The sequence below is a fragment of the Pseudorca crassidens genome, chromosome 9, assembly GCF_039906515.1.
Source record: "Pseudorca crassidens isolate mPseCra1 chromosome 9, mPseCra1.hap1, whole genome shotgun sequence".
Classification (NCBI taxonomy): Eukaryota; Metazoa; Chordata; class Mammalia; order Artiodactyla; family Delphinidae; genus Pseudorca; species Pseudorca crassidens.
This window is the reverse complement of record NC_090304.1, coordinates 73157146-73179477: the sequence shown is the minus strand read 5'-3', so window position 1 is coordinate 73179477 and position 22332 is coordinate 73157146.

The following is a 22332-nucleotide window of genomic DNA, read 5'->3' as shown; positions in this document are numbered from 1 at the left end:
TACACACTCTCCAGTGGCTGCTAGACTGCTGGTTTTCCATGAGACTCTATGGCTCTTTGTTTTCAAGGCTACCACAGAGACAAAAAGGATGGGGATATGGTAAGTTAAAACACACAAAGCTCATTGCTCTTAACAAGATTGAACAACTTTTCTTGAACAAATGTTCACAAGAAGGTTGAAAGCCTTTGGTTAATTCACAGAGTTCTAGAAATGTTGATTTTGTCCATTTTTCCAGGGTTCTCATTGCTTTTATGAAAAAGAGAATTTTCAAGTTTTTACACCATCATTCCCATTGATGTCACTTGTTTTCTATAGAGATACTAGATGATGGGACTCTGTAGCATAGCATTCTAATCTTAAGAAACTTTTAGAAAAACTTTTCATCAAATCCTTCTGGAGAGTATACAGAAATATGAGGTGGATAATAGTACAATAAAGCAGATTCACAGTTAGGCAACTATATTACCAATGAGTTGATCAATAAATTGGCTTAAGACTGGAAAGAGTTCCCCAGTGGCTCAGATTTTTGTTTTATATCATTCAGAAACTTCCGAACAATTTGGATAAATATACAGAAGATTTTTAAATCAAATTTTCAGAAGTAATTTTAGATGAGGTATTTTGTTTTTTTTTTTAATATTTTGATGGGCTGAAACACTGAGTAACAAGACCCAATGTACAGTCCTGTTTTTGTCTTTTAAAATTTAATTGCCTTTTGCATATTAAGAGAAGAAATTTAATAGCAATCTATAATAGAAAAGGAAAAAGAGAGAAAAAGAAGGAAGAAAACTCACAGTTTTAGTTGACCACTGAAATATTATGTGTTAACAATAAGGCACACTTATGCCTGGTGTACACAAACGTATATACACACAACTACACTCATAAATATTAATTATTAATTAATTCAAAAGATATTTTTGAGTACATAATATATGTGATCTACTCTGTTAGACACTGAAGACAAAGATACGTGGGAAAATATATGGCTTTGTCCTCAGTTATCACTAAAAATAGAAATAAATGAAAACAAATCATAAGACAATGCAATAAATATTATATCACAGATAAGCACAAAGTGGTAAGGGAACACTCCAACAAAATGATTAATTCTGTTTGAAAGGAAAAGCTTGGTGAGTAAGTAGATTTTAACAGGCACACAAGAGTTTAAAGAGGATTCCAGGGACTAGAAATAACTTTGTATGTATTATTTACTATGTGTTTGGTGCTGGAGTAAAAAATAATAAAACAGGAATTTCTTGACTTTGATGATCACATTCTAGTGAGACACCCCTCACCAGCTAAAAGAACTCCCTAATTTCCTCCAAGTGAAAATTTGCTGAAGGATCTTAGTCAGTTATTAACTTGGCAAAAGCATCTCTGTTGATGACGTCTCCCAGTTTCACAGTGGTGAAAAGGAAAACTTCAATTCATGCTATGACAAGTTCTATGGAAATGTAATTGGGCATTATTCAGTGAATTAGAGATGAACAAAAAGGATTAGAATCTTATGCATCTACTCATAAAACTCTAATATGAAGTCAGAACAGTCATCAGACTTTTAATTAAAGCTTGGAAAGTAGTTCTACCTCTGTAATGTTCTGGATTCCTCTGGACTTCTTACTATACAAGCATTTTTTCATTGAATAACTGTAACAACTCTGTGCACTGAAAAAGATTTATAACATCACAGATTGGATGACAGATAATGGTTAAAGCTAAAGATGATAAATAATTATTGGTACCATTTGGACTCTTTGAAAAATGTCCTTTTAAGGAGTGCATTTCAGAATCCTACAAAAATAGAATTCATGCAAAAAAATAAAAATTTAAATTAGATGGGACAAAAGATAGTAATTTTAATTCACAAGGGGGATATAGATCTTATTTAGTATCAATTGACACAAAATTATAAAACAGGATGGTTTTTCAGATAAGCATCTACATTGATGAAATAGAATAAGTTCTCTATTAATCTCTTCATGTCAAAGAGAGTAAATGCCACCAAATCTGAGTTATGAGGTCACTCTAATAGATTTTTCACTTTTCAACTGAGAAGTCTGATTACTATTGACACTGGAACACATTATACTCAATGTGGAAAAACACAGTGATTGTACATGCATATTGTCTATTTATTCTATTCAGGTCTTTCTGCATTAATGGAAAGTGAGTTAATAATATAAAAATGTTAGTGGATGATTTTGTAAAGACATTAGGTTTGATGACCACTCTAAACCTGTAACAGCATGTTTTTTCTTGATGCCTGACTATTCCCTGAGGAGGGAGGGAAGATAGCCCAGAATATTTATACACACTTTTATCAGTGTTTCTCAGAGAAGCAACTTATAGGAATAGGACAGAATTCCAAGAAAAAGAGTTTTAAGGGGGGTAGTTGTAGCAAATGCACTTAAATATTTGCCAAGTGCCTACAAAATACAACACACGTTTTACACATAGCACTTTACACGCACCCTATTTTAATTCACAACAAATGCTCTAAAAAGATTCACTCTATTTTCCAGATAAGAAAACTGAGTTAAATGTCTTGCCCAAACTGTAATCTCTCTATACTATTTCCATACTATCACTCAATTGATGGAAACTTAGGGAAAATAGTTAAATTGAGCCACTAAAAAGACAGGATCTAGAGCAGACTGAAAACTAGAGAGGTGCAAATAATATCAACAGGGACCAGGATATGTTATACTGTGTGGTAAAGATAAGTATATGTATGTGTGTATCCAGTCCAAATTATCACCAGTAGTTTAGACAACTGCTTACTGAGTGTTATCTCTATTTATCTAATCTATATCAATCTCTACCTAATATAGCTAAACTATCAATTTCTGTCTAATATTCTCTAAGAAGGACAATCTTCACATGCTAAAAACTGAATTAATTTTTCCCCATTTTTCCTATCCTATGCCACTCAAACCCTCTACCCACTTAGCGACTGACACAAGGAAGGGTACAAGTGTAAAATTCATCTTTGACTACACCTCTCCCTCTCTCTAAACTCTGCAACCCTAAACCCCATTCTATTTATGACAGTCCTTTATTCTAATACAAAAATATCTCTTCAGTCTATCTATTTCTCTCTGCCTCCATTACTGCCCCAGCTTGGACATCACCATCTTTTGGTAGACTTTTGAACAACTTCCTAACAGTTCTTCCCACTCAAGTGACTTTTTGTTTTTTGTGGTACACGGGCCTCTCACTGCTGTGGTCTCTCCCACTGTGGAGCACAGGCTCCGGACCTGCAGGCTCAGCAGCCATGGCTCACGGGCCCAGCCACTCTGCAGCATGTGGGATCTTCTCGGACTGGGGCATGAACCTGTGTCCCCTGCATCGGCAGGTGGGCTCTCAACCACTGTGCCACCAGGGAAGCCCCAAGTGACCTTTTTAAATGTTAATATAATTAGATTCTTCTCATGCTTAACCTCCTATAGCATTCTGATATTGTTAACATAAAATATCTTTGAATATTATACCTCATTCCTTCACAAATAGCTCACAGATATTCCAGGCTTTGGAGCACTTTTCAATTACTTGACCCAAGCTCTTTCTGGCTCTTAGGCTGTCACCTATTTGGCCGTTTTGCTTAATAACCCCATCCCACAATTTTCTAGGCTAACTGCCCCTTTCTGTCTCAACCTACATATCACTTTCCCTAACCTACATATCACTTTCCCTAACCTACATACTCTTCTCACCATCATCAGATTTTCTTACATATCCCTAAAAAAGCAGCTAGACCTTCCTTTATCTTAGCAATTGTCCAATAACATATTATGATTCTTTGATTGTCTGTCTCTTCCACAGATAATAAACTCCAGAAGGGGAAGGACAATGACTGGATTAATCACTGTTCAATGCCCTGTTTCTAACATAGTATCTAGCACTCAATTAATGTCTAATATTTGCTGAATAATTCAATAAATAGGTATTACTTGCAAAGCAAGGCCTAAAGGAATCTGTTCACATCAGACCCTTTTTGGCTCCCCCTCTAAGTTTAAACTCCTTAGCATTTTAACCAAGCAGGACCCTCTGGAGTCTTCCCAGAACTGACTCCCCCTTATGTTCTCCATCTGCCTTCAGATGTGTAGAAAAACTTTAGCCTCCTAGGCCTTCCCCAAGGTCCAAAGAGTACATTTAATCAGAGAAGTGAGAAAATGCAGAAAGAAAGGAAAACAGTCACACAAGACAAAATAATAATGGTCTAGCCATTAAACAAAATCAAGGACTTTTAGTTCCTCCTCAGCGGCTATAGATAATATTCTGAACCATATCCTTTGAGCTGTTTTCCAGATACTAAAACCCCCACCAGGTGGAAGAAGTTAACTGTATGCTGCCCACAAGCATGTAGACCCTAGAGTGGTTAGAACCAGAAAGTTGATGATGTTGACTCCTGATTAGCTCACCACCAATGAATCAGAAGAATGCCCATGAGCTGATCACACACCCCCACAACCCTCTTCACTTACTCTGTCTTTAAAAACCTTTCCCTGACAGCCTTCAGGAAGTTTGGGCCTTTTGAGCACTAGCTGCCTGGACTCCTTGCTTGGTGCCCTGCAATAAATGCTGCACTTTCCTTCACCACAGTCTGGTGTCAGTAGATTGGCTTTATTGTGTATGGGCAAGCAGACCCAAGTTTGGTAGTAGCATGACCTGCAAAACCCTTTCAATTTGATTCAAACTTTTCAGTATCATCTCCTGTCATTTGCTCCAGTTTTGTAACCACAGTGCTCTGTTTACAGTTCTCTGAACAATATTTCCTCTTGGTTTTATACATTTTCTCCTGTCATCCTTAGTACTGAGATATCTTTTTTTACCCTCTAACTTTCTAGATCTACTCAGTTTTCAATGTGCCCTTCCACTGTCATTGCTTCTCTGGAGGTTTTTCTAAATTCCCTAGAGAAAGATATAGTCTTGTCTCTTCTCTCAAAATACCTTATACAAACCTCTGAAAAAGCATATCTAATTCTCTCTTGTGATTATCCATTTGCTTATGCACCTTATTTAGCAGACTCCTGGAGAAGGAATATAATCCTCTCTGAAGTGTCTCTGCCTCCACAGCCCCTAAGAACATGGTGGATACTCAATTAATTTTGTTAATGAATAAACTCCCCATATACAATCTTTCTCTCCTCTTTTTAAACTTGCCCTGAATCTTCAATTCCAAAAGACAATATTCTTATTATATTTATTCTCCAGATTTGTGGTTATCTAAAGGGTATATTAGGTTTTCATATGCACATTAAGTAGTCTTCAGCTCAACACTTGAAGCCTGATAGAACAATACCCTAAACACCATTAAAATATTCCTTACTCATATCCTGCATACATATAATCTTACACTTAGATTTAGTATTTTTATTACCAGTCTATTGTCTAATACTAGATTTAATAATAGAATTTACTGTTAACTACCTACCTTTCAAAATGCATGGAACTTATCTTTGGCTTTGCTCTTTTATATATTAGCAAGGTAGATGTACTTTCTCTTACTGGATTAATACACCAAGATTCAAAGAAAATTATGTTTTTTATTGTTCTTGCATTAGTACCAATTATTATGATATATGTTGCCAAAGAGTGGAAATTGAGGTGGGAAACACACCTTTGAAATGTGTCTGTTCAGCAAACATATCTGCAATTTCCTTCACACTTTTCTTTGTGTGTCTTTTCCTGTACATATGTTCAGCAAATATGTTACATAATTTCCTTAACACGTTAATGAGTTGTTCAAAACTATCTTCTAAACTTCCAATTCCACCATAAGAGAGTAATGGGTACTGCACTTACCTCATGCTCCAAACAGCTCTAAAACAGGACAAAATATATAAGGCAACAGTTTTCAGACATTGGACAGTAGGCAGCTCAAGACTGATATTTGAAAGAAGGAAAATGTACGTGTGTGTCCCTACCACAGCCATGAACACCATCACTGGGATCCTTTTGCTTGCTGCCACTTGTAGGACTGCTCTGCAAAGCACTGCAGCTTCACTAAGATGAAGAGGCCAAGCAAGATAAGTCTTTGACTGTTGAAATTATTGTAATTTGTGTCACAGGGCTCTAAAGAGGACCGAGCTTGGAGGAGTGGCAGAATTTCGTGTGAGGCTTCACCACTTGATCCAGAGCAAAACTGAACTGTACATAAATGTAACAAGACTCTGTAAGGCCTAGTAGAGAGAGACTACTGTAAAAGTGGTAGCTGAATAGAAATTCCAGAAGCCCCACAGCATGTGGATGTGTTAGAATTCTAACCAAAGTGAAAAGAGCTCTCTGAGTACCCCAGGCATTGAGTTGCCTGGAGAAAGGCCTTACCTTAGGACTAAAGATCATTGTTTTCAAAGTGTGGTTCACAGACTATTATGGATCACAAGACTCTCACAGGGAGTCTGCAAAGTCAAAATTATTTTCATGAAAATACTAAGACATTATTGCCTTTTTCTCTGTGTTGACATTTGCACTGATGGGGGAGAATAAAAGATGGGTAAAACTTCTCACAACTTAACATCAACCACAACACCAAAGTCTACTTATAGCATTCATTTTATTCTTCACTGCCACACAGTCATAGTATAAAATTATTATTGTTATTATTACTATTATTATTACTGCTAGTATTGTATATGTATTTTTTAGTTCTATGTAAGTATGTCATTGATGAAGCATTATAAATTTTGTTAAATTTTGATGCTGCATTTTATTAATAGTCTTTGTATGTACATAAAGTGCTTTTGTTGCATACCAGAAAAACAAGAGTTGTTCTAGGAAAAAGCATTCATCCAAATAGTTTGCATTGCAAATTGACCTAATTTTTTTTCATGGAACATCAGTTTTATTTGAAAGAATAATTAACCAAAAACATGGTCATTTAGATTTGGATACTTTGCAGACATTTTCTCAAAACTTACTAAGATTAGCCTGTCTCTTCAAGAAAACAACAAAAAATATAGATGGCTAATGAGAAAATTTCAGTTTTCAAGTAAAAATTATAATTTTGGAAAACTTGTGTCTGCCTTCATGACCATGACAATTTCCAAATATGTAATGACTTAATGACTTTTCTAATAATATTGGTGACAGTGAGCTTTTGATATTTTATAATAAAATGTATCAACATTTAGAAGATCTTCATAACTCATGAACCAATATTTTCCCAATTATCAATGCATGATATTACAATGGAGAAAATAGTCATTCATACTGCAAGACACATCAGTGGATTTTAATGTATCAAAAACCACAAAAGGTCATGGATATGGTTTCAGATTCCACATTACAACTAACTTCTAAGAAGCAAACATTTGTCAAAGAGAAATATCCACAATTATCTGAAAATGCTATTATAATTCTCATCACTTTTCAAACTACATATCTGTGTGAGGCTAGATTTTCTTTACACACTATAACCAAAACAACAAATTGAATGCAAAAACAGACATGATAATCCAGTTGTTCCTACTAAGCCATATATTAAAGGAGTTTCGAGAAATACCACTCTTCTCAATGACATTTTCAATAAATAGTTATTTTCATAAAAATATATTCTTTATGTTAAAATATAATCCATTTATTACCATATGTTTAATAGATCTGTAAATAAGTACTGCAAAATTTCTCAGTTCTAGTTTCTAAAACTGAATAAAATAATCAAGACCAAAATGAGGAATCAAGATGGTGGAGGAGTAGGAAGATGTGGAGTTCATCTCTCCCCAAAAATGCATCAAGAATGCATCTACAGGGTCTTCCCTGGTGGTGCAGTGGTTAAGAATCTGCCTGCCAATGCAGGGGACATGGATTCAACCCCTGGTCCCGGAAGATCCCACATGCTGTGGAGCAACTAAGCCTGTGCACCACAACTACTGAGTCTGCACTCTGGAGCTCACATACCACAACTACTGAAGCCCTCACACCTAGAGCCTGCGCTCCACAAAAAGAGAAGCCACCACAATGAGAAGCCCACACACCACAAGGAAGAGTAGCCCCTGCTCACCATGACTAGAGAAAGCCCACGCACAACAATGAAGACCCAATGTAGTCAAAAATTAATTAATTAATTAATTAAAAAAGAATACATCTACAAATGGAACAATTCCCACAGAGCACCTGCTGAACACTAGCAGAGGTCCTTGGACACATAAAAAGAAAAGAAAGATCCCCACATAACCAGCTAGAATGAGAGAAAGAAGAGGAAAAAGGAAGAAAGGAAGCGGGACAGGACCTGTGACCCTGGAGGGGAACTGAAGAAGAGGGGAGGTTCCCACATCCAGGGAAGCCCCCTCACTGGTGGGGAGATCAGTTAGGACAGAAGGGGAGCTTCAGGGGCTATCAGAGGAGAGCACAGCAACTGGTCTGGGACAGGCAGAACAGAGTGAGACCTACACAGATGGTCCTTACCACAGCCCTGCTTACCTGATCCTGAGAGGTGTGTCTGCTAATGCAGACAGGGGTTGGGTGCTGGAATGTGGGGTTTGGAGAGCAGACCAGGAGAGAGTACTGCTGCCAGCTGTGAAGAGATAGCCTGAAGGGATGGGAGTGAGAAAACCCACAATTGGGAATGCTTGTGGAGGAAACCCGGACCACCACAGAAGTGAAGCACCATTGCTGAGTGATGCACAAAGGGCAGGACCATCATTGCATCTTTCCCCACATACTAGCTGCTGCCTCCCAGCGCACTAGGAAGTGTTCCCATCGGGGTGGACACTCTTGCAACACTGGCACTGCTGCTTTGTCCTCTACATCCCATCACAGCTGAGGTGGACACTCTTGTGACACTAGCAGCAGCCACCTCTTATTCTGCATCCCATTCCCCCTCATTGGAGGCTCTCATGACCCCAGCAGTTGCTGTCACTTCCTCCATGATCCATCCCCGCCATGACAAATGCTCTCATAACCCTGGTGGCAGCTGCCTCTTTCTCTGTGCTCTGTCCCCACTGGGGCTAGCTCTCTCGTGCCCCTAGCACAGCCTCCTCCATGCCCCCTCCTCGCAGGGGCAGACATGTGTGCTCCAGGGCAGCCTCAGGAGCAGAGCCCTGTGGGTGACCCATGACCAGAGGTGGGGCTGAAACCACAGCTGAGCCCCAGGGGCCATGCAACGAAGGAAGAAAAGCTGAAATCTCTCCTCGCAGCTGTGCAAACTGCGACTGACACACCCATGACTGGCTTTGTTAACTCAGTGCCTGCTGAACATCTGAAAGGACAATGACTGCTCCTGCAGCCAAGACAGGTGTAGCTTTAACAGCTATAGACTCTGTAGGCACCTACATGCAGGGGTAGGCCAGAGTCCGAGCTGCCCTCATAACAGTGGGTCCAGATCCATTATTACTACAATCCCAGGACCTGACTTCAGTGGATCTATGCTGGTGGCCAGGTGAAAATATGCCTGAGAGACAGCAGGGCCAATTGCTGGCATACCCATGGCTAAGTTGGGACCAAGAGCAGTGGCAACAACAGTGAAATCAGAGAGCTCACACAATAGGTGAAAGATGACACAACAGAGGACATCCACGGGTCAACAGCTGCAGAGGAGGAATACTCAGTGCTTTCCCTCCCAGTGGGAGTGCTCCAATCCCACCTACCTTGCACTGCAGATCAGAAACATAGCTAAGAAACAGATCTGGGGGTCTCTACTCTGACAGGTAGAGAGCAGATCCCACCCCTGATAGAGCAGTGACACCCATAGAGCAAAGGGGAGGCCCTGCTCAATATATAGTGCAGGCTCTGGTCACCACAACACCAGTCACACTCCCTATCAAGGAGATAATGGCTAGCATACACTGAGGAAAGAGGTGGCAGACATTTACACTAAAAACTGCCCTTGCAACGAAAAATGTTAACCCCACGCAGGCTACACAGGGATGTTCCCATGTAAAAATAGCCCTCTGAGACAGTCTGAGGGTCTGGAATCAGAAGGAAGAATCCCCCAGAGCATTTAGCCTTGAAGACCAGTGGGGCTTGAGTGCAGCAGCTCCACAGGGCTGGGGGAAACAGACTCCGTGCTTGGAGGGTACACACAAGGTCTCATGTTCACTGGGGCCCAGCACAAAGCAGTACCTGCATAAAAACCTGGGTACACCTACCTAGGGATCTTGGAAGTTCTCCTGGGTAGGTGAAGGTCAACTGTAGCTCACTGTCAGGGCAAGGACACTGATAGCAGAGGCCCCATGGAATATTGATTAAAATGAGCTCTCCCAGAGGTCCCCATTTCGGCACTAAGACACAGCACCACCCAACAACTTGCAGGCTCCAGTGCTGGAAATACTCTGCCCAAACAACAAACAGGACAGAAACACAACTCCACCCATCAGAAGACAGGCTGCCTAAAGTTGTACTGCGCTCACAGCCACCTCAAAACACATCCTCTGACACAGCCCTGTCCACCAGAGGGCAGGCACTAGTCCCTCCCAATAGGAAACTTATACAAGGCCCAGAACCAACCTCACCTACCAGGGAGCAGACACCAGAAGTAAGAGCAACTATAATCCTGCAGCCTGCAGAAAGGAGACAACAAACACAGAAAGTTAGACAAAATGAGACAACAGAGAAATATGTTGCTGACTAAGAACAAGACAAAAACCTATGGGAACAGCTAAATGACAAGGAGGTAGGCAATCTACCTGTAAAAAAATTCAGAGTAATGATAGTAAAGATGGTCCAAAATCTCAGAAATAGAATGGAGGCACAGATCAAGAAGACACAAGAAATGATTAACAAGGAGCTAGAAGATTTAGCAAACATAGATGAACAAAACAATAACTGAAATGAAAAATACACTAGAAGGAATCAAGAGCAGAATAACTGAAGTAGAAGAACAAATAAGTGAGCTGGAAGACAGAGTGGTGGAAATCACTGCCATAGAATAGAATAAAGAAAAAAGAATGAAAAGAAGTGAGGACAGTCTCAGAGACCTCTGGGACAACATTAAACACACCAACATTCACATTATAAGGGTCCAAGAAGAAATAGAAAAAGAGAAAGGGTCTAAGAAAATATTGGAAGAGATTATAGCAGAAAACTTCCCTAACATGGGAAAAGAAACAGTCAAACAAGTCCAGGAAGCACAGAGAGCCCCATACAAGATAAACCCAAGGAGAAACAAACCAAGACACATATTAAGCAAATTGATGAAAATTAAATAAAAAGAAAATAATAAAAGCAACAAGGGAAAAGCAACCAATAACATACAAGATTATAAGATTATCAGCTGATTTTACAGCAGAAACTCTGCAGGCCACAAGGGAGTGGCATGATATATTTAAAGTGATGAAAGGGGAAAACGTACAACCAAGAATATTCCACCCAGCAAGGCTGTCATTCAGATTCAATGGAGAAATCTAAAGCTTAACAGACAAGCAAAAGCTAAGAGAATTCAGCACCACTAGATGAGCTTTACCACAAATGCTAATAGAACTTCTCTAGCCAGGGTAAAACAAAGAGGTCAAACTAAAAATAAGAAAATCACAAATAGGAAAGCTCACTGGTAAAGGCAAACATACAGCAAAAGCAGGAAACCATCTATACACAAATATGATATCAAAACCAGCAACCATTGCAGCTCTATTTACAATAACCAGGACATGGAAGCAACCGAAATGTCCATAGACAGATGAATAGATAAAGATGTAGCACATATATACAATGGAATATTGCTCTGCCATAAAAAGGAATGAAACTGAGTTATCTGTAGTGAGGTGGATGGAACTAGAATCTGTCATACAGAGTGAAGTAAGTCATAAAGAGAAAAACAAATACCGTATGCTAACATATATATATGGGATCTAAAAAAAAAATGGTTATGAAGAGCTTAGGGGAGGACAGAAATAAAGACACAGATGTAGAAAATGTACTTGAGGACATGGGGAGGGGGAAGGGTAAGCTGAGACGAAGTGAGAAAGTGGCATGGATTTATATATACTACCAAATGTGAAATAGATAGCTAGTGGGAAGTAGCCACATAGCACAGGGAGATCAGCTCGGTGCTTTGTGTCTACCTAGAGGGGTGGGATAGGGAGGGGAGGGAGAGGCAAGAGGGAGAAGATATGGGGTTATGTATATGTATGGCTTATTCACTTTGTTTTAAAACATAAACTAAAACACCATTGTAGAGCAATTATACTCCAATAAAGATGGTAAAAAAATCTTGTGGCCAAAGGATGTGGTTTAAAAAAAAAAAAAAAAACTACAACAAATTATCACCTCACACCAGTCACAATGGCCATCATCAAAAAATCTACAAACAATAAATGCTGGAGAGGGTGTGGAGAAAAGGGAACCCTCCTACACTGTTGGTGGGGATGTAAATTGGCACAGCCACTATGGAGAAGAGCAGTATGGAGTTTCCTTTAAAAACTAAAAATAGAGCTACCATATAATCCAGCAACCCCACTCCTGGGCATATATCCAGAGTAAACCATAATTCATAAAGATACTTGCAGCCCAATATTAGTTGCAGCACTATTTACAATAGCCAGGACATGTAAGCAACCTAAATGTCTATTGACAGAGGAATGGATAAAGAAGATGTGTTACATGTGTACAATGGAATATTACTTAGCCATAAAAAAGAACAAAATAATGCCATTTGCAGCAACATGGATGCACCTAGAAGTTGTCATACTGAGTGAAGTAAGTGAGACAGAGAAAGACAAATATCATATGATATCACTTATATGTGGAATCTAAAAAATGGTACATATGAACCTATTTACAAAACAGAAGTAGAGTCACAGATGTAAAAAACAAACTTATGGGTACTGGGGGTGTTAGGGGGGTGAAGGTTTAAATTGGGAGATTGCAATTGACATATACACACTACTATAGATAAAACAGGTAACCAATAAGGACCTACTGTATAGCAAAAGTATCTCTACTCAATACTCTGTAATGACCTATATGGTAAAAGAAGCTAAAAAAGATTTCATATATGTATATGTATAACTAATTCACTTTGCCATACGGCAGAAACTAATACAACATTTTAAATCAACTCTACTCCAATAAAAATTACAGAAAAAGACCAAAGTATGTGCTATCTAAAATACTGAACTTTAAATATAGAGATGTAGAAAGTAAAACGAAGAAAAACTGATATGCTACACCACCTTTAAAAAGCTCATGAGCATATATTAACATCAAAAAAAGATAAACTTCAGGCAAGGAGATTTTCAGTGATTAAAACATAAAGGGAACACACAATGATAAAAGAGTCAATTCATCATGAAAACATAATCTTAACTCCATCTACAAAAACAACAGCTTCAAAATACATGAAACAAATATGAGTTAATGAGATAAATTTCCAGACCCACAGGGTTTCTGATTGTAGCTCTTCTTGATCAGTAATTCATAGCAAGTAGAAAGAACAATCAAGATTATGTAGAAGATTCATACATTACCAACGAAACTGATGCAATTGGCATTTATAGAACACTAAAACAACTCCAGAATATGCATTTTTCTTGAGCAAACATGGCACATTCCCAAAGACTATATTCTGACTCATAAAACAAGTACCAATAAATTTTAAACTATTAAAAATATATAGAAATTATGTTCTGACCTTAAAGAATTCAATTAGAAACAATAATAAGATATCCATGGGCTTCCCTGGTGGTGCAGTGGTTAAGAATCCACCTGCTAATGCAGGGAAAACGGGTTTGAGCCCTGGTCCAGGAAGATCCCACATGCCGTGGAGCAACTAAGCTCATGCACCACAACTACTGAACCTGGGCTCTAGAGCTCACAAGCGACAACTACTGAACGCACGTGCTGCACCTACTGAAGTATGCATGCCTAGAGCCCATGCTCCACAATAACAGAAGGCACCACAATGAGAAGCCTGCACACTGCAACGAAGGGTAGCCCCAGCCTGCCGCAACTATCAAAAGGCCACATGCAGCAATGAAGACCCAACACAGACAAAAATAAATAAATAAATAAGTTTATTTTAAAACAAAGATATCCAGAAAACTTCAAATATTTAGATATTAAAAAGTACAATACTAAATATTTAACTGGTTGCAGAACAAATAAAGAAAATTGGAAATATATATCTGTAGATCAGAAACATGCACATATCATAATTCCTAACATATACCTAGGAAAGTGCTTAGAGGAAATATTGTTTTTTAATTTGAATTTTATTTTATTTTTTTATACAGCAGGTTCTTAGTAGTCATCAATTTTATACACATCAGTGTATACATGTCAATCCCAGTCACCAATTCATCACACCACCACCACCACCCCCCACCACTTTCCCCCCTTGGTGTCCATAGGTTTGTTCCCTACATCTGTGTCTCAACTTCTGCCGTGCAATCCGGTTCATCTGTTCCATTTTTCTAGGTTCCACATACATGCAATAACATACGATATTTATTCTTCTCTTTCTGACTTACTTCACTCTGTATGACCGTCTCTAGACCCATCAACATCTCAACAAATGACTCAATTTCATTCCTTTTTATGCCTGAGTAATATTCCATTGTATATATATATGTGTACACAATATATATACACAAATATATATATTTGTGTATATATATATGATATATATATATGCCACATCTTCTTTATCCATTCATCTTTCCATGGACATTTAGGTTGCTTCCATGACCTGGCTATTTTAAGTAGTGCTGCAATGAACATTGGAGTGCATGTGTCTTTTTGAATTATGGTTTTCTCTGGGTATATGCTCAGTAGTGGGATTGCTGGGCCATATGGTAATTCTATTTTTAGTTTTTTAAAGAACTTCCATACTGTTCTCCATACTGGCTGTATGGATTTACATTACCACCAAAAGTGCAAGAGGGTTCCCTTTACTCTACACTCTCTGCAGCATTTGTGGTTTGTAGATTTTCTGATGATGTCCATTCTAACTGGTGTGACGTGATACCTCATTGTACTTTTAATTGCGTTTCTCTAATAATAAGTGATATTGAGCAGCTTTTCATGTGCTTCTTGACCATCTGTATATCTACTTTGGAGAAATGTCTATTTAGGTTTTCTGCCCATTTTTGGATTGGGTTGTTTGTTTTTTCTGTTATTGAGCTGCATGAGCTGCTTGTAAATTTTGGAGAGTAATCCTTTGTCAGTTGCTTCATTTGAAAATATTTTCTCCCATCCTGAGGGTTGTCTTTTCATCTTGTTTATGGTTTCCTTTGCTGTGCAAAAGCTTTGAAGTTTCATTAGGTTCCATTTGTTTATTTTTGTTTTTATTTCCATTACTCTAGGAGGTGGATCAAAAAATATCTTGCTGTGAATTATGTCAAAGAGTATTCTTCCTATGTTTTCCACTAAGAGTTTAATAGTGCCCTGTCTTGCATTTAGGTCTCTAATCCATTTGGAGTTTATTTTTGTGCATGGTGTTAAGGAGTGTTCTAAATTCATTCTTTTACATGTATCTATCCAGTTTTCCCAGAACCACTTATTGAAGAGACTGTCTTTTCTCCACTGTATATTCTTGCCTCCTTTGTCATAGATTATTTGACATAGGTACGTGGGTTTATCTCTGGGCTTTCTATCTTGTTCCATTGATCTATATTTCTGTTTTTATGCCAGTACCATATTGTCTTCATTACTGTAGCTTTGTAGTATAGTCTGAAGTCAGGGAATCTGATTCCTCCCGTCCCATTTGATTCCATCAAGACTGCTTTGGCTCTTCGGGGTCTCTTGTGTCTCCATACAAATTTTAAGACTTTTGGTTCTAGTTATGTAAAAAATGCCATTGGTAATTTGATAGGTATTGCATTGAATCTGTAGGTTCCTTTGGGTAGTATAGTCATTTTCACAATATTGTTTTTTCCAATCCAAGAACATGGTATATCTCTCCATCTGTTCATATCATCTTTAATTTCTTTCATCAGTGTCTTACAGTTTTCTGCATACAGGTCTTTTGTCTCCCTATGTAGGTTTATTCCTAGGTAATTTATTATTTTTGTTGCAGTGGTAAATGTGTGTGTCTCCTTAATTTCTCTTTCAGATTTTTCATCATTAGTGTATAGGAATACACGAGATTTCTGTGCATTAATTCTGTGTCCTGCAACTTTACAAAATTCGTTGATTGACCCTAGTAGTTTTCTGGTGGCATCTTTAGGATTCTCTGTGTATAGTATCATGTCATCTGCAAACAGTGACAGTTTTACTTCTTCTTTTCCAATTTGTATTCCTCTTATTTATTTTTCTTCTCTATTTTCATGGCTAGAATTTCCAAAACTATTTTGAATAATAGTGGTTAGAGTGGACATCCTTGTCTTGTCCCTGATGTTAGAGGAAATGCTTTCAATTTTTCTCCATTGAAGATGATGTTTGCTGTGGGTTTGTCATATATGACCTTTATTATGTTGAGGTAGGTTCCCTCTACGCCCACTTTCTGGAGACTTTTTATCATAAATAGATGTTGAAATTTGTCAAAATCTTTTTCTGCATCTATTGAGATGATCATATGTTTTTTCTTGTTCATTTTGTTAATATGGTGTATCACATTGATTGATTTCCATATATTGAATAATCCTGGCATCCCTGGGATAAACCCCACTTGATCATGGGGTATGATCCTTTTAATGTGCTGTTGCATTCTGTTTGCTAGTATTTTTTTAAGGATTTTTGCATCTACATTCATCAGTGATATTGGTCTGTAATTTTCTTTTTTTGTAGTATCTTTGTCTGGTTTTGGTATCAGGGTGATGGTGCCCTCATGGAAAGAGTCTGGGAGTGTTCCTTCCTCTGCAAATTTTTGGAAGAGTTTAAGAAAGATGGGTGTTAGCTCTTCTCTAAATGTTTGATAGAATTCACCTGTGAAACCATCTGGTCCTGGACTTTTGTTTGTTGGAAGATTTTTTTTTTTTTTTTTTTTTTTTTTTAGCGGTATGCGGGGCTCTCACTGTTGTGGCCTCTCCCGTTGCGGAGCACAGGCTCCAGACGTGCAGGCTCAGCAGCCATGGCTTACGGGCCCAGCCGCTCCACGGCATGTGGGATCTTCCCGGACCGGGGCACGAACCGGTGTCCCTTGCACCGGCAGGTGGACTCTCAACCACTGCGCCACCAGGGAAGCCCTGTTGGAAGATTTTTAATCACAGTTTCAATTTCATTACTTGTGATTGGTGTGTTCATATTTTCTACTTATTCCTGCTTCAGTCTTGGAAGGTTATACCTTTCTAAGAATTTGTCCATTTCTTCTAGTTTGTCCATTTTATTGGCATAGAGTTGCTTGTAGTAGTCTCTTAGGATGCTTTGTATTACTGCGGTGTCTATGGTAACTTCTCCTTTTTCATGTCTGATTTTATTGATTTGAATCCTCTCCCTCTCTTTCTTGATGAGTCTGGCTAATGGTTTATCAATTTTGTTTATCTTCTCAAAGAACCAGCTTTTAGTTTTATTGATCTTTGCTATTGTTTTCTTTGTTTCTATTTCATTTATTTCTGCTCTGATTTTTATGATTTCTTTCCTTCTGCTAACTTTGGGTTTTGTTTGTTCTTCCTTCTCTACTTCCTTTAGGTGTAAGGTTAGATTGTTTATTTCAGATTTTTCTCGTTTCTTGAGTTAGGCTTCTATAGCTATAAACTTCCCTCTTAGAACTGTTTTTGCTGCATCCCAAAGGTTTTGGATCATCATGTTTTCATTGTCTTTTGTCTCTAGGTATTTTTTGATTTCCTCTTTGATTTATTCAGTGTTCTTTTGGTTATTTAGTAACGTATTGTTTAGCCACGATGTGTTTGTGTTTTTTACGTTTTTTTGCGTGTAATTCATTTCTAATCTCATAGTGTTGTGATCAGAAAAGATACTTGATATGATTTCAATCTTCTTAAATTTACTGAGGCTTGATTTGTGACCCAAGATGTGATCTATCCTGGAGAATCTTCCGTGCACACTTGAGAAGAAAGTGTAATCTGCTGTTTTTGGATGGAATATCCTATAAATATCAATTAAATCTATGTGGTCTATTATGTCATTTAAAGCTTCACTTTCCTTATTTATTTTCATTTTGGGTGATCTGTCCATTTGTGTAAGTGAGGTGTTAAAATTCCCCACTATTACTCTGTTGCCATCAATTTCCTCTTTTAGAGCTGTTAGCAGTTGCCTTATGTATTGAGGTGCTACTATGTTGGATGCATATATATTTATAATTGTTATATCTTCTTCTTGGATTGATCCCTTGATCATTATGTAGTGTCCTTCCTTGTCTTTTGTAACATTCTTTATTTTAACGTCTATTTTATCTGCTATGAGTATTGCTACTCCCACTTTCTTTAGACTTCCATTTGCCTGGAATATCTTTTTCCATCCCCTCCCTGTAGTCTGTATGTCTCCTTATGTCTGAAATGGGTCTCTTGTATATAGCATATATATGGGTCTTGTTTTTGTATCCATTCGGTAAGCCTGTGTCTTTTGGTTGGAGCATTTAATCCATTACATTTAAGGTAATTATCGATATGTATGTCCTATTACTATTTTCTTAATCGTTTTGGGTTTGTTTTTGTAGGTCCTTTTCTTCTCTTGTGTTTGCCACTTTGAGAAGTTCCTTTAGCATTTGTTGTAGAGCTGTTTTGGTGGTGCTGAATTCTCTTTGCTTTTGCTTGTCTCTAAAGCTTTTGATTTCTCCATTGAATCTGAATGAGATCCGTGCTGGGTAGAGTAATTTTGGTTGTAGGTTCTTCCCTTTCATCACTTTAAGTATATCATGTCACTCCCTTCTGGTTTATAGAGTTTCGGCTGAGAAATCAGCTGTTGACCTTATGGGAGTTCCCTTGTATGTTATTTGTCATTTTTCCCTTGTTGCTTTCAAAAATTTTTGTTTGTCTTTAATTTTTGCCAATTTGATTACTATGTGTCTCGGAGTGTTTCTCCTTGGGTTTATCCTTATGGGACTCCCTGCACTTCCTGTACTTGGGTGGTTATTTCCTTTCCCATGATAGCAAAGTTTACGACTATACTCTCATCAAATATTTTCTCGGGGCCTTTCTCTCTCTCTCCTCCTTCTGGGACCCCTATAATGTGAGTGTTGTTGCGTTTAATGTTGACCCAGAGGGCTCTTAGGCTGTCTTCATTTCTTTTCATTCTTTTTTCTTTATTCTGTTCCACAGCAATGAATTCCATCATTCTGTCTTCCAGGTGACTTATCCATTCTTCTGCCTCAGTTATTCTGCTATTGATTCCTTCTAGTGTATTTTTCATTTCAGTTATTGTATTGTTCATCTCTTTTTGTTTGTTCTTTAATTCTTCTAGATCTTTGTTAAACATTTCTTGCATCTTCTCAATCTTTGCCTCCATTCTTTTTCTGAGGTCCTGTATCATCTTCACTATCATTATTCTGAATTCTTTTTCTGGAAGGTTGCCTATCTCCATTTCATTTAGTTATTTTTCTTGGGTTTTATTTTGTTCCTTCATCTGGTACATAGCCCTCTGCCTTTTCATCTTGTCTATCTTTCTGTGAATGTGGTTTTCATTCCACAGGCTGCAGGATTGTAGTTCTTGCTTCTGCTGTCTGCCTTCTGGTCTGTATCCATTTTAACTCAGTTGTTAAATTATATGGTCACAGGATATGCACTTCTTTAATTTTGGTAGATAATGCTAAACAATTTTCCAAAGGGATGGTAGCAATTTACACTCTCATTCAAGAATGTGAGTTTCAGCTGCTTCACATCATTGTCCCATTGGCTGGTTGGAGGACCACTGGGACTACCAGGAGGGCAGTGGGAAGCCTTTCCACACAAGGGCTTGGCTGCAGGCAGTGTGGAGAGAGGTCTGCTCCACTGGTTGACTGATTTCCCACAGACCACCTCAGCATGCATCCCAGTCTTATTCCAGCAAATGCTCAGGCCTCAGCTTAGTCCATGTCACAGCACCTGGCACCCTCCCCACTGGTAACCACTAGTTTGTTCTCTATATCTGTGAGTCTGTTTCTGTTTTGCTATATATATATATATATATTTTTAATTTTAGAGTCAACAGAAATGTGATATCACACAGTATTTATCTTTCTCTCTCTGACTTACTTCACAAAGTATAATACCCTCTAGGTACATCCACATTGCTGCAAATGGCAATTTGTTCTTTTTTTATGACTGAGTAGTATTCAGTTGTGTGTGTATGTATGTGTATATATGTGTGTGTGTGTGTGTGTGTGTGTGTGTGTATATATATATATATATATATATATATATATCTCACATGTTCTTTATCCATTCATCTGTTGATGAGCACTTGGGTTGCTTCCATACCTTGGCTATTGTAAATAGCACTGTATATACACTGGGGTACATGTGTCTTTTTGATTTAGTGTTTTCGTTTTTTCCAGATATATACACATGAGTGGAACTGCTGGATTGTATGGTAGTTCTCTTTTCAGTTTTTTGAGGAACCTCCATTTTGTTTTCTATATTGGCTGTACCAATTTACATTCACACCAACAGTGTACAAGGGATCTCTTTTCTCCACATCCTTGCCAATATTTGTTATTTATAGACTTTTTGATGATAGCCGTTCTGACAGGTATGAGATGATATCTCATTGCCTTGATTTGTAAGTCTATTTTTTTGTAGATAATCACTTTTTTCCTGTTAAAATGTGACAGATTTTCTATAAAGGTGTATATCACCAAGTAAGCTTAATAACATTTGTAAAACAGCTAAATATCATATACTGACAATAAAATCATCTATATGTGAAATATTCCATACTTCATTAAGAAAATAATATGACTAATATGTAATATGCCCTCTTATAGCTATATCCTCCTCAGAAAATGGTATAACAATAGGATCATTTCTCCAACCTTTATGCCCTACCACAGATAATGTTCTATCAGATTTTATCTTTCTCATTATCATATGTAAATGGAAGGAACAAGGTGATCAATGTACCTTTGTGCATTTCAGTCACCAGAGTAATTCATAGTGGCCCTAAATGACAATAATAATGTCTTAATATGTTCTTTTTTTTACAAATTTTATTTAAAGCTATATCATGGAGATTAGGCCTATAATAGTCCATGAAAAAAATAACTACTCTTTCTAGGACTCTTTGTCTATTTCCCATTTAATATGAATTTTTATTAATGTTCATTATAATTTCACATAAGCATGAAGAAACTAACATTTTATTGCAATTTTTAAGGGAGAAAAAGTAAGAGCAATATCTTACTCAAAACAACCTAAGTGGTACTATGGGGAAAAAGTCATTTTCTGAAACTATGCACTTATTCTCCATATTTCAAATTCATGCCCTGAGAAGCACAGGTAATCAATAAATGCTGACTAATTATGATGATGATGCTACATGTCAGAGAAAAGGCATTGAATTAAAGATACACACATAAATGTGTGTTTGGTTGATTGTGTGTGTGTGTGACTTGTACAAGAATATTTTTCAGATGTATGGTCAAAATAGCCAGGTGAGATCTTGTCTAAGAGAAAATGTTTATTTGAGTTATTCCTAAACACAGTTCCTTTGAAAAAGTCTCTATCAAAATAAGCTAGCATGATTGAACATATTTGTAGTAAGAATGCAATTTCAGATAAAACCCCCCAAGATTGCAATGGAAACAAACATTTTTCACTAATAGGTTGAAACCAAGTCATGTTTATTTTCTGAAGAAAAATGGCTTATTTAACAAATGCTTGCCAGCAGGGGCCAAAGCAGCTGATGAGAGGTGGAGTTGGAAATAAAAATTAATTTTTTGAAACTTAGTTCAAAATCAAATGCATTAAATCATACAGCCTTTCCAAAAAGCCTGACTTCTTGGAAAGAGAATGAAATCAGTTTACTTAAATGAAGAAAGAAACAATTTTTATTTGTTTATAGTTGAATCCATCTCTCCCAGTCCACTCCCAATTTCAGGGGGGAAAAGTCAATGCCAGTTTCAGGTACTTTTATATTTACAGTCATAACAAAAGAATACACTACTTGTGACTGCCTACTATGTTTCTGGCACTTTATCTCACATTAAAGCCTAGAGCAGAATAACTAATACATTGCTGCTGACAGGGACAATGTCAGCTGTCATATTCTCTTAACTCTTGCTCCACTACCAAGGGGTTGCGTCCTAGTTTACCTGATATCTGACAATGCCACCACCTTTACCTCCACACCTAGCCCTGATACTGAGCAGGACCCTGTGGGGCTCCTGGGCACAAAAGCCTTTCTGTGTCCCCTATTTCTTAATTACAGGAAATAGGCTTCATTCAGCCTCCATGACCTCCCCTGGGTTCCAAGGTGCAGGTTCAAACAGTTGCAAATTAAGGAAAGGAGAAGATGTGGAGACAAGGCAGGAACAGTCAAAAGAAACAATAGTATAGACTTGGGGCAGGGTCCAGGTTCCCCCTC